Raw genomic sequence first — 11,602 nt, forward strand, 5'->3', positions numbered from 1 at the left:
TTGAAAGCATGAGTTGAATGTTCGAATGGACTTCAGGAACACGTTAGAATCTGGATCTGTGCCGATAAGCAAACCGTTCAATGGTTCCGGTGGTGTTTCAATTACAGGTAGTTGTACCTTCCCTGACGCGCAACACATCCCGGCTGGTTCATTTTTGAATTTCAAAGCATGACAATACGGGCATTCTTTTGTCCATAGCACCACATACTACTTTTGAATGAGCATAATATTCAATATCGGGCTCATACTGGAATGCTAGACGCAGAAATGATGTAGCTACAAATGCTCGATGTGCCTGTTGGCGTTGTTGGTCATTCGCTCTGCGTCTATTGACAGTAAAACGGTGTGATTGTCGTTGTTCTAATCTCATGACTTCATTGCGTTCAGCTCGTGTATCGTCTGATTGTTCTTGACGCAATTGCGCCATTCTCACACGCGCTCCAGTATTTTCTTCCTGAACTTGTTCTTCGGTTCTTTGGGCTCTTCTATTTCGAATGCTTCTAGATTTATTTGTATCACGGCTCAAATTGGCCCCTTTGCGTTTTGTTGGCATTGTTCACTGTACAATACAAAACACACATGAATAGAACTGATTGAATTATTTAATTATTATATTAATCATTTATTTTATCTTTGATTACATTAAATATACATGTAAAAATTAGATAGTTTCACGAAAGCGAAAATTTTATGTTTCTTAATTATATCGAAAATACATATTGTTAGAAATAGTGAAAAAAAAAAATTCTGTCGAAGTTAGAGCTCTTATAAGTAAACACAAAAAAAAATTTCCCAATTGTAATAAAAATCTAACTTTCACCGAATTCGTTTTTCACCATTCCCAACAATATTTTCGTTATAAATAAGAAAGAATAATTTTTGATTTTATAATAAACGTAAAAAATAATTTATACTTACAACTCAATAGCCGTTGTTTGCGGGAACTCGTGACACGTGTTGAGTATTTTAGAGGTTATGTAAGTCACTTAATTAACTGATCGTGCGATTTACACTCAAAATTAATAATTTTATTAGTTATTAATAATTAATTATATTCAATAATATTAGTTATTAATAAATAAATAATAAAGTTACTCGAGAATATATTTGATATGAGAGTTACACTGAGATAGTAAAAATGTTTAACTACTACGCTTGAAGCATAAACACTAATAATAGCCGAAAACTGTAGAGGTAACATCCCTACTCCGTGCTGTTTACAGGGTGAGAAGTGACACCGGTAGACACATGGAGGGGATAACTTACCAAGTGATAATAATTGATGTTATCGAGCGGGATAGAAAATGATAAAATTATGAAAATGACTATTAAAAAGCAAGGGTTGGTGATAAAAAAGTGCAAATTTAGAGTTGTATGTATTTTTGATGCCACATAATAAAAATTAAAAAAAATTTTATCAAAAAATAAAAATTTTGGGGTGAACACCCCTTATCACTTAGAGGTTAGAAAAATAGATAGTAGCCGATTCTCAGGCTTACTGAATATGCATTAAAAATTTCATGAGAAGCGGTCAAGCCGTTTCGGAGGAGTATGGGAACGAACATTGTGACACGAGAATTTTATATATTAGATATATATATTTATTTATTTATATATATATATATATATATATATATATATATATATATATATATAAATATATAAAATACATGAAAAATTGATGTGGGTACTCAAATGAAAGGTCTCGATGAGTGTAATGTCGGGATGAGCTTATATCTTTCAAAATCTCAATAGTTAACAAGATAAAAGGTCATTTCTTAATTATGTGTCTAGAAATGAAGCATTTTCGAATGCAGCCTAAATACTTATCATGATAAATTGACTATCGATGAGAATGATATGAAACCTTAAAAAGGCGCAAATTCAAGTCAAGACCTTTGCAATGACACTATATTTCACTAAAAAAACCCGATTTTATCATATGACTATCCTGGAGACAAAATTTTTGTTATTCTTTTAATAATATAAATATACTTTTTTCAATACTCACTCTTATGTCAAACATTAGAATGTTATTATATTCTGACTCTAAAATCGAAAAAGTTTAGTTTTTTATACTTCCTGTGTAGTTTTTATATGATTACAATCATGAAGATTTTAACTATCTCCGATGGTAAAAGTTACCATCTAGATAATAAACCGTATTATCATAATTGTGGGAATTAATATATACTGATTGTACTAATTACAATCGCCGGATAGTTGCATTTATCATCTTAACTTTGCAAAAATTAATAACCATCCTGCATAGTAGAAGCTACAAAATAAGGATGTTTACCGTTAACATAAAATTCTCTCCGTGTGGTAATCGGTAGACTACCGAAAATAATCGGTATCTGCTACCGATTTTTTTTCGGTAGCAGCTGCCGATTTTTTCGGGAGCCTCTACCGAAAAAATTGGTAGCCTCTACCGAAAAAAATCGGTAGCTGCTACCGATCGCCAATCGGTAGCCTCTACCGATTATTTTTTTCCGTGTACGGTTACGTGCACAAATAATTCGACATTTTCTCACAAATGGAAATAACTATTTTAAAAAATACTTTTTCTTTTAAGAGATCACATCACTCAATGAAGCTGTGTTGAGTTTTAAAAAAATCTGCTGGAACTTCAAAAACTGTTATGTAGTTTTATGTACCTTGATGATTTAACCAAAAAAAAAAAAAAAAAAAAAAAATACAAATTATTGCTATCGAAAACGAACAAAAAATGGCAAGTTTACAATCTGAACAAGCCATTTACCTCCTACCGTTTTTTGTAAAATTTCAAAGTTCTTTCATATATTCACAGATATATTCAAAATATATGAAAATATATAAGCAAGCATGTGAAAAATTGTTCATATTCGTTATTAGCGATTTAAACTAAAAAATCTATGATTTTTTTTCAAGAAAACGGCTAAACCAACGATTAATTTGACTCTAACCTTGAATAACTTTTAACCACGATAACTTAACGGAAAATGATTCTAGAATTTTTTTGTAGAGCGTTCAGTTCTCTACAAAAATATTTCAAAAATTTTTAAATAAGTCGTGTAGATTCACCAAAAAAAGTTATAAAAACCCAAAAATTTTGTATAATTTGAACTTTGACCTTAAATTACTATTGTTAGATCCAATTCATCAAAAAGTCATAAGAGACTTTTTCTGTAAAGCGTTCAATTCTCTACAAAAATATGTCAAAAACTTTACACTGGGGCCTTCGTTAGTTAGTTAAAAAAAATCGGAAAGAACAAAAATAATTTTTCCTGTGTTTTATTCTTGTGGAAAATCGAAAAGTGCAATGAGGATCATCTTAATCTTGAAATTAAGAGCTCATCTTTTCACAGGCTCATTTTTATACCTAAACAAAACTTTTGAGCGTGGTTCCTAGGAAAATAAAGAAAAAAGTTATTTTTTGAATCACCCTACTACATACATTGATGGAATATCTCACCCGAACATCCCCTAATTCTCTTTCAAAAGTATAAATGTATGTTCGATAATTAATCACCACCAACAATCACCAGATTACTACCGTTTATTATTGAGTAATAAGAGGATTTATAGAATAATTATTACAGAGAATAATTTTTGAAAGCTCTTGATTGAAGCATATAATAGTAATTAAATATTGAATAGTAATAATAATGATATATTGAACTAACTATACTTGACAAAATAAAATGGTGTATTTATTTGTTGAATAAATAACATTAATTCCAATATAGCTAAAAGAAATTTAACCTATTGAGGATCATTATAATTATTGATTTACTTAATTCGAATTTTTATCTTCAACGATCAAATCAGACAGATTTGGAAATTGAATAATAATAAAATTATTTAGATTGATCTTGTTAATTTACTACCGTCATAAAATTTAATGTGTTTTACCCTGAAAATTTATAATATTTCTAATTTTTTTCATTCAAAAAATTTTCACTCAATGAAAGTAAAACGTCCCATAGTTTATCACGTTCAACCTTACGACCGTTTTCTAAAAAAGTCTTGAAATGATTCTATTTATATTTTTTTTTTAAATCGAAGATATTATTTTCTTCTTTTTTTACTGGGATTATTCCTTTATACACATGTACGTATGTTGTCTATCATCAAATTTGAAATGTAGCGTTCACCACAACCACTTTACTAAAGGACATTGCAATAACACAACTGGGTTCTAAGTCTAATGTAACTATCAGCAAACTGAAATAATTTTATCTGGGCGTGATGACGCCCTGCATTAAGAAAAAGTATTAAGAATAATAACAATAGAAAATTTTACGATTAATAAAATCTGGCGTTTTTATTTTACTGGATACATAAGGTGTTAGAAATTATTAACATGATAATGTCGTCACGGGTTTGAACGGAAGCACCACTTGATGCAAATACGAGAATACGATTCGTTTTTTTTTTTGTTCACCCTGGTATAAAAATGACAATGGGGTACAAGAGGGCATCGTTGACGCTACCGTATGTTCGTATCGTCGCCCTGACTTTTTGCGTGCCGATGACGACTAGTTCAAGAATAATTGGTGGGGCTCTCTCCCTCGCCAGTGATATTTATTACATCTAGATGGGGCAGAGATGTTAGAAATCATGCTCCTAGAAATCGTATAATGGCCAACTAGGGTGTAAATTCTCCAAGCCTCTTTGCGGTTCGTTAAACGATGTTTTCATATGCGTACCATTATACCAACAGCTCTCTTACAGTGTTGACTTATTTTTGAAAATTAGTATGTAATGATATTTTATATTTGTCAGCTATTTGATTCACTATTTTCAAATTAAATTTTTTTTGCGTTCTTTGCTGCTCACTTCATTTATTATGCAACTATTTGTATTCAATGTTTTACATTAGACATTTTTTATCGAAAATCGAATTAAAATTATACATCATTTTCATCCAGAGAAAATCTGTCTGAAAATAACTCATTTTTTATTTTTTATTTAAGTGTATCAATTTCTGTTTTTGTAACAAATTTATTTGAAAACTATGCTCTATTTACATTTTTAAGTAATAACTTTTTTCCTATAAATATAGAAACTGAAAAACTGGAAAGAAAAAAAAATTTTTTAAATCAAGAAAGTTCTATCTCTGTCAGATGAGTGATATCGTTACTTAAAATCTGTCAATAAACATTAATATTAATTTATTGAAATTTAAGCAAAGTTCATTTCAGCTCTTAAAATCTTTGTGATCTCAGATCTAGATCAATCTTTGATGATTTCTAGATCAATTCTTTCCGCATTTACTATCGTAGTATCTGATATGGTTTTATTAATGCTTCTTTTTTTGACTGTTCATTTTTAAAAATGAATTCGTTTAGAAATTTTATTATTTACAGTTACAGTTGGCTGTCTTTTTATCTGTCACATTTTAGTACAGGTATAATTTACTTTTAACTTTATTTAAATTTTAAAAATTTTTATATTATCATTTTTTATGGTTTGCTTATTTTACAAATTGGAAAATTTCATATTTTCCAATTTTAGAGTTTAGAAACGGTCAAATTTATTGATGGCCATAAATCCCTAAACTTAGAAACTGACTCAAATTAATGTCCACGATTGTACATCTGACATTAGTGTAAAGTATATCTGCATGAATCTAAAAGACAAAAATTTTAATTTGTTTAATTTTGAAAATTGTTTATTTATTAATTATCAATAATAATATAATGAGGACTTCACCAACATATTTTTTGTACAATTGCTGTTCTCTTTTCATCAGTTAATTCATTAACTGTTTATGTATTCTTTTTCGCAATTTTTATTCCGAAATTTAGTTTGATTTGTTTGTATTGCAGGCCATCTCTGGAACTTTCCGTTTTTTTGAACTCGAAAATCTTTTAACTGATTGATTTTTTAGCTTTTCAAGCTAAAAATTAAAAATTTACATAAAAAAAAACTTTTATTTAGAAATTTTAAAATGACTATTACTTTTGAATGCTTCGTTCAATACCGAAACCAATAACTTCTTACTTTTGAAAATTAATCATTTTAAAAATAAGGAGTTAAAAAAAATAAAAAATTTGACAAATTAGATAAAACTGTTGAAGAGAAGTTAGTTTAAAGTTCACAATGAAAACATCTGCTATATACGCAAGTCAGATAAGTTCATAAACCCACCGCTACGCTGCGCAGAAGTGGATTTTTCGTTCCCACTTAAATACTTGTTCTAGAATTGATAAAAGCAATTTTAACTGGGATTGAAGCATACTTACCTGGCGTAGAGGATACCGTGATCACAAAGGCGGTTCCTCCAGGATGAGGCTCTTCCATTGCACTACGGTTGAGCTGACCCCTGCGAATATCCCTAATGTGGATATCTCGGACGTACAATTTTTGGTAGTCGGGACTGCGTTCGCGCTATCCCGGGTGATATAATTCAAAATTAGTCATTCTGAGGAGAATCTTGAGCCTTTCTCGAATTAGATTTCGAAACGATTACAAACATGTTAAACACTGGGGTATTATATTCGGCCAGGTATTAACGGAATTAGCGGGAAGTTGCAGGGATGGCCTTTAGGGTCAACCGTTTTTCTAATTTTTAACTTCCCGCTAAGAAAATTGAAAATTTTCAAAAATCGGGAAGTTATTGTTTTTACCCCGTTTTTCGAAAATCGAGTTTTCATCAGATCTCGACGTTTTGAGGTCCTAGGAAGCTTCCCTGACTATTCCCGCGATGGTGTCCGTGCGGCTGTGTGTATGTGTGTGTAACTGTGTGTGTGTGTGTGTGTGTGTGTGTGTGTGTGTGTGTGTGTGTGTGTGTGTGTGTGTGTGTGTGTGTGTGTGTGTGTGTGTGTGTGTGTGTGTGTGTGTGCGTGTGTGCATGTATGTAAACCTCTTAAAACTTTTGAACGGCTCGACCGATCGGATCGAAATAGGTGGCGATCTAAAGAGTATCATTGCCATTAAATTTCGTGAAAATTTGAATCGATTCGGTTCGCTAGATTTAAAGGAATCTCAAAAATAAAATTTAAAAAAATCGTTTTCTTGGAATAACTTCTAAACGGCTTTACCGATCAATTCCGAAAACAAATCAGCTCTTAAACTTAAAAAACCACGTCGATTGCCACCGGTCCCATCAAAACCGGTTGATTCGTTCGAGAGTTATCGAGAACGAAAAATTTCGAAAAAAGTGTTTTTTTCACATAACTTCGAGATTTCGCTTTTGGATCATTTTTGACGAAATGAAATAATTATTAGAGCACAAAAAATTACGTCGATCGCCACCAAGAACGTGAAAAGTGGTTGATAGGTTCGTGAGTTATCGTTGTCGAAAAAATTCGGAAAAAGTGAATTTTTCAAATTTCTCTAAGATTTTCAGTTCGATCAGTTTGTGTTCAAAAGTATATCATAGATTCTGAAAAAGTGCGTGGAATACTGCCAACCGCGTGAAAATCGATTCATTCATTTAGAAATTATTGCAGTTTGAAAATTCAAAAAATACTGTTTTATTAAACTTCTATCAGACTTTTGAGCTCAAAGAGCTCAAAAGCATACAAAAGCTATTTCTTTGAGCTCAGAGAGCTTAAAATAACACACAAATTGTATTTTTGAGCTCGAAGAGCTCAGAAACGTCATAAATGCGATTTCAAGCGTTTAGGTATGGAATTGGCGGGAAGTTGCGGGGATGGCCGTTAGGGTCAACCGTTTTTTAGATTTTTTTTATTTATTCAAGCAAGAGTTGTATTTACCAGGAAAAATTGTCAATTTAAGCGATCATATCGACGGTCTAATTAGCAATTGGTCTAACTCCTTATTTCTTAGAAGGTGATTTTTTAACACTTTGATGTAGTAATAGTCCAATTATAAATTACTTGAATGCTCCTAACCAAAATATTCCACCTCTATTAAATATTAAATGGTTTTTTAAAGTGATAATAAATTTCTAACTTATTTTATTTTCGTACAAATGGAAGATTCTGTAAAATAGAGTTAGACAACTTGCTAATTAAAACGTCGATATGTAGTCAAAATAAAAAAAAATTTTTTCTTACCATAAAAATAAGTGTTTCACGATTTTTGCAATATTAACCAATTCACAAACAAAATTGTACTTTTTACATTGGAAATGCAGCTTGTAAAATTCTTCATCAAATTGTGTATATTAATTTTAGCCGATTTTTTTCCTCACAAATTTTGAGGTCTAGAACTTAAAATAAATTTCAGCGCTTGTAAATTTTAATACTTAAGTTGACTTACTTGCTTTTTAATGGACAAAATTAAATATTCAACAGGAAATATGCAGTATTCAAATTAAGTGGTTACATGAATTTACTCCGTAAAAAAATAGCATATTTTAAAAAAATTTTTTTTTCATGTAAAAAATAAAATTGTTAATTCAAACTTTTTTTCATAATAAAGATACATATTCAATAAACATTTTCTGAAATTTTCATTGAAAAACATTTAAAACTCAGCTATTGCATCGTCTTTATCGGAGACCCATCCGAAAAAAGGTGCTTTGGTGTTGACAGCATAACTAATAGCAGCTTCATGTGAAATCAAAAAATGAAATTGGGTCTTTCATTTAATACCTAAAACTAGAATTTGCGCAAAGGAAAAAACAAAAATTGAAATTTGGATTTTTGACAGAGTTTAAAAAAAAATCAAATTTCGCTAAAATTTACATTACATTCTGATTTTTTAAAATAGTTGCCATAAAAAATATTCCTTCGTTCAAGTTCTTATTAATAGTATCTCGAAAACGTGTGCCAAATTTTATTCAGATTAGTCAAATAGTTTTCGAGCAATCTTGATGACCGACTTTGAAAATAGCGCTTCGAGAAAAACGCGTTTAAAGTTCTAAGCGCTCAGCCGAACTGATCGTAAGAGCCAATTTCCCAAGGCTCTTTCTCCTAAACCCTTACTCCGAACGAATTCAAAATTTAGGACAATATTCAAGACATATAGAATTTATTGATATAAAAAAAAATTCGATTTATTGGAGCCCCCAAACCCATGTAACTCCTTAAAGGCCCATATTTTGAAGAAAATTTATTCTATGTGTGAAACACTGTTTCTCAGTGTCAGCGAATTAAAATAAGAGTCGTTTCTAATATAATACCCCGGTGCTTAGTATGTTTGTAATCGCTTGGAAATCTAATTCAAGAAAGGCTACAAATTCTTCTTAAAATGAATAACTTTGAATTATATCACCCGGGATAGCGCGAACGCAGTCCCGACTACCAAAAATCGTACGTCCGAGATATCCACATTAGGGATATTCGCAGGGATCAGCTCAACCGTAGTGCAATGGAAGAGCCTCATCCTGGAGGAACCGCCTTTGTGATCACGGTATCCTCTACGCCAGGTAAGTATGCTTCAATCCCAGTTAAAATTGCTTTTATCAATTCTAGAACAAGTATTTAAGTGGGAACGAAAAATCCACTTCTGCGCAGCGTAGCGGTGGGTTTATGAACTTATCTGACTTGCGTATATAGCAGATGTTTTCATTGTGAACTTTAAACTAACTTCTCTTCAACAGTTTTATCTAATTTGTCAAATGTTTTATTTTTTTTAACTCTTTATTTTGAAAATGATTAATTTTCAAAAGTAAGAAGTTATTGATTTCGGTATTGAATGAAACATTCAAAAGTAATAATCATTTTTAAATTTCTAAATAAAGTTTTTTTTTTATGTAAGTTTTTAATTTTTAGCTTGAAAAGCTAAAAAATCAATCAGTTAAAAGATTTTCGAGTTCAAAAAAGGCGGGAAGTTCCAGACCTTATTAGATTCTTAACAAATAGCGATTCGTTATCATGAAAAAACGTGGAGACTTCCCTATAGGGTTTAGTTTAAGCACAGTATAATCTAAAAGAATTTTGGTTTTCCTTTCCAATTTAAAACTTATCGTGATACGGAAATAATTATCTCCAATTGATATTTATTTATTTTTCCTGTTAACTTAGTAAGATTTACTTATTTATTTATTTATTTTTTTCTCTTTTGATTAATTGTAATTAATGGATCATGGCCCAATAATAATTCAAAAGGACCATGGCCCTTAGACAAGCGTTCACTATACTGATAAAACAGTTTTTGTATTTCCAACTACAGAAGTATGAGTCTAGAATGATTTTCCGGTCTAAATTATACTTTTTTATGACAAACAATATTTCCTTTTTTACTTTTTAATACAGACATTTTAATACTACAATTCATCATTCTTTTTCACTCAATAAATTCATTAAAAATTTTTTCATTTTCATTATCACCTACTGAATGCGCCAGAATCAAATATTTACATGAACTACTCCACGCAAATATTATTAGTACAATTATTTCTATTCAATTTCTGTAATACTAATAATTATAATTGATTATAAACAAGCGTGATTATGAAAATTCTAGTTTTTTTTTCTCAAGTGATACTTCTACACTTATTACGAAAATTGTATTTTTAATATATTTTCTCTGCGAAAATTCACGCAAAAAAAACTTGTTTTTCTTTTTTTTTTCCGGCATTTTGATATTTTGTATAAAAATTAATAATTCTGATGCTACGGATAGAGCGATAAGTATACAGTTTGCAGTTAAAATTTCAAAAGTATCTGAGATTTTTTCAACAGCGTGGATCTATCTACTTTTTGAAGAGTCCTGTTTGACTATCGTTTTTACTTTAAAAGAGGAGTTAAAATCAATAAAATTTATTATTTTTTTTTGTAGTTTATGAATGTTTGCGTTGAGCCTAACAAGTTTTACATCGATAAACATAACAATATTTTTCATTTTTCATGCATCCAAAGTAGAATAAGCCTTCAAGTTTTTGATGCATCCTCTACGGGATCGAATACGTCGTTATTAGGATGAACAAAGCGAGTTCGGATGAGCGTACCAGATCCCGTGGTTATAAATGTAATCTTAATGGCTAGTTTCGTCAATTCAAATGCACCGAAAACTGGCACTTTACACATAACGCATCGAAATAATATTTTTTACAATGACTCCTCAAGCAAATGTCGCAAATTCAGGCACACCAAACATTTTTAATTTGGAGCATGAAGAAATTTTCTTGACTCAAGAAACTTTGACTCCATTCAAGAAATTTTCAGTCTTCCTTAATATTTTCTTGAGCCAAGAGAATTCATCCTCCAGTCAAACATTTTTTTTTCAGTGTACTCCACTCTTATCTAATAGTTTTTAGCCAATTAAAGAGAAGTAATCCATTTATTTTATTATAAAAAAAACTTCATGAAACATTTAGTACGCTGAGAATAAAATTATTTTAAAGGTGATCTTTTGATAACTTTGTTCGGTAAGCTTTATAGTAAGAATACTTATATCCGTAGCGTAATAGTTATGTAACTACCACTAATAGCAAGTGGAATGAAGAATAGAAACATGATAATGATGTAGTTTAAGTACGTGTTTGTAGTTACCCATAAAGAGGTAAGCCACCCCTACAAACTCTGTTTGTGAAGGTTGGATAAAGTAAAGGAGAAAATTAAACTCCGCCTTGATGTGAAAGAGATTGTAGTCTGATTGGTTGACATAGGGGTAGTTTAATAGTGGGCGGGATCCAACGTTTTGCGACCTAGACTCACTATTCTCTGACTTCGCGGGGTGAGTTCTCTTGCCCGATTCGGGC

The 11,602-nt window shown here is 30.7% G+C and overlaps 2 non-coding genes across 2 annotated transcripts; one reads left to right on the plus strand and one right to left on the minus strand.

Moving 5' to 3' along the window:
• Nucleotides 1–6,222: 6,222 nt before the first annotated feature.
• On the plus strand, nucleotides 6,223–6,384 carry LOC123260232. Its single transcript, XR_006508421.1, has one exon. It is a non-coding gene; the product is annotated as a U1 spliceosomal RNA (small nuclear RNA).
• Nucleotides 6,385–9,171: 2,787 nt separating this feature from the next.
• Nucleotides 9,172–9,333, minus strand: LOC123260233. Its single transcript, XR_006508422.1, has one exon. It is a non-coding gene; the product is annotated as a U1 spliceosomal RNA (small nuclear RNA).
• Nucleotides 9,334–11,602: the final 2,269 nt, after the last annotated feature.

Source organism: Cotesia glomerata, linkage group LG2 (assembly GCF_020080835.1).
Source record: "Cotesia glomerata isolate CgM1 linkage group LG2, MPM_Cglom_v2.3, whole genome shotgun sequence".
Taxonomy (NCBI): Eukaryota; Metazoa; Arthropoda; class Insecta; order Hymenoptera; family Braconidae; genus Cotesia; species Cotesia glomerata.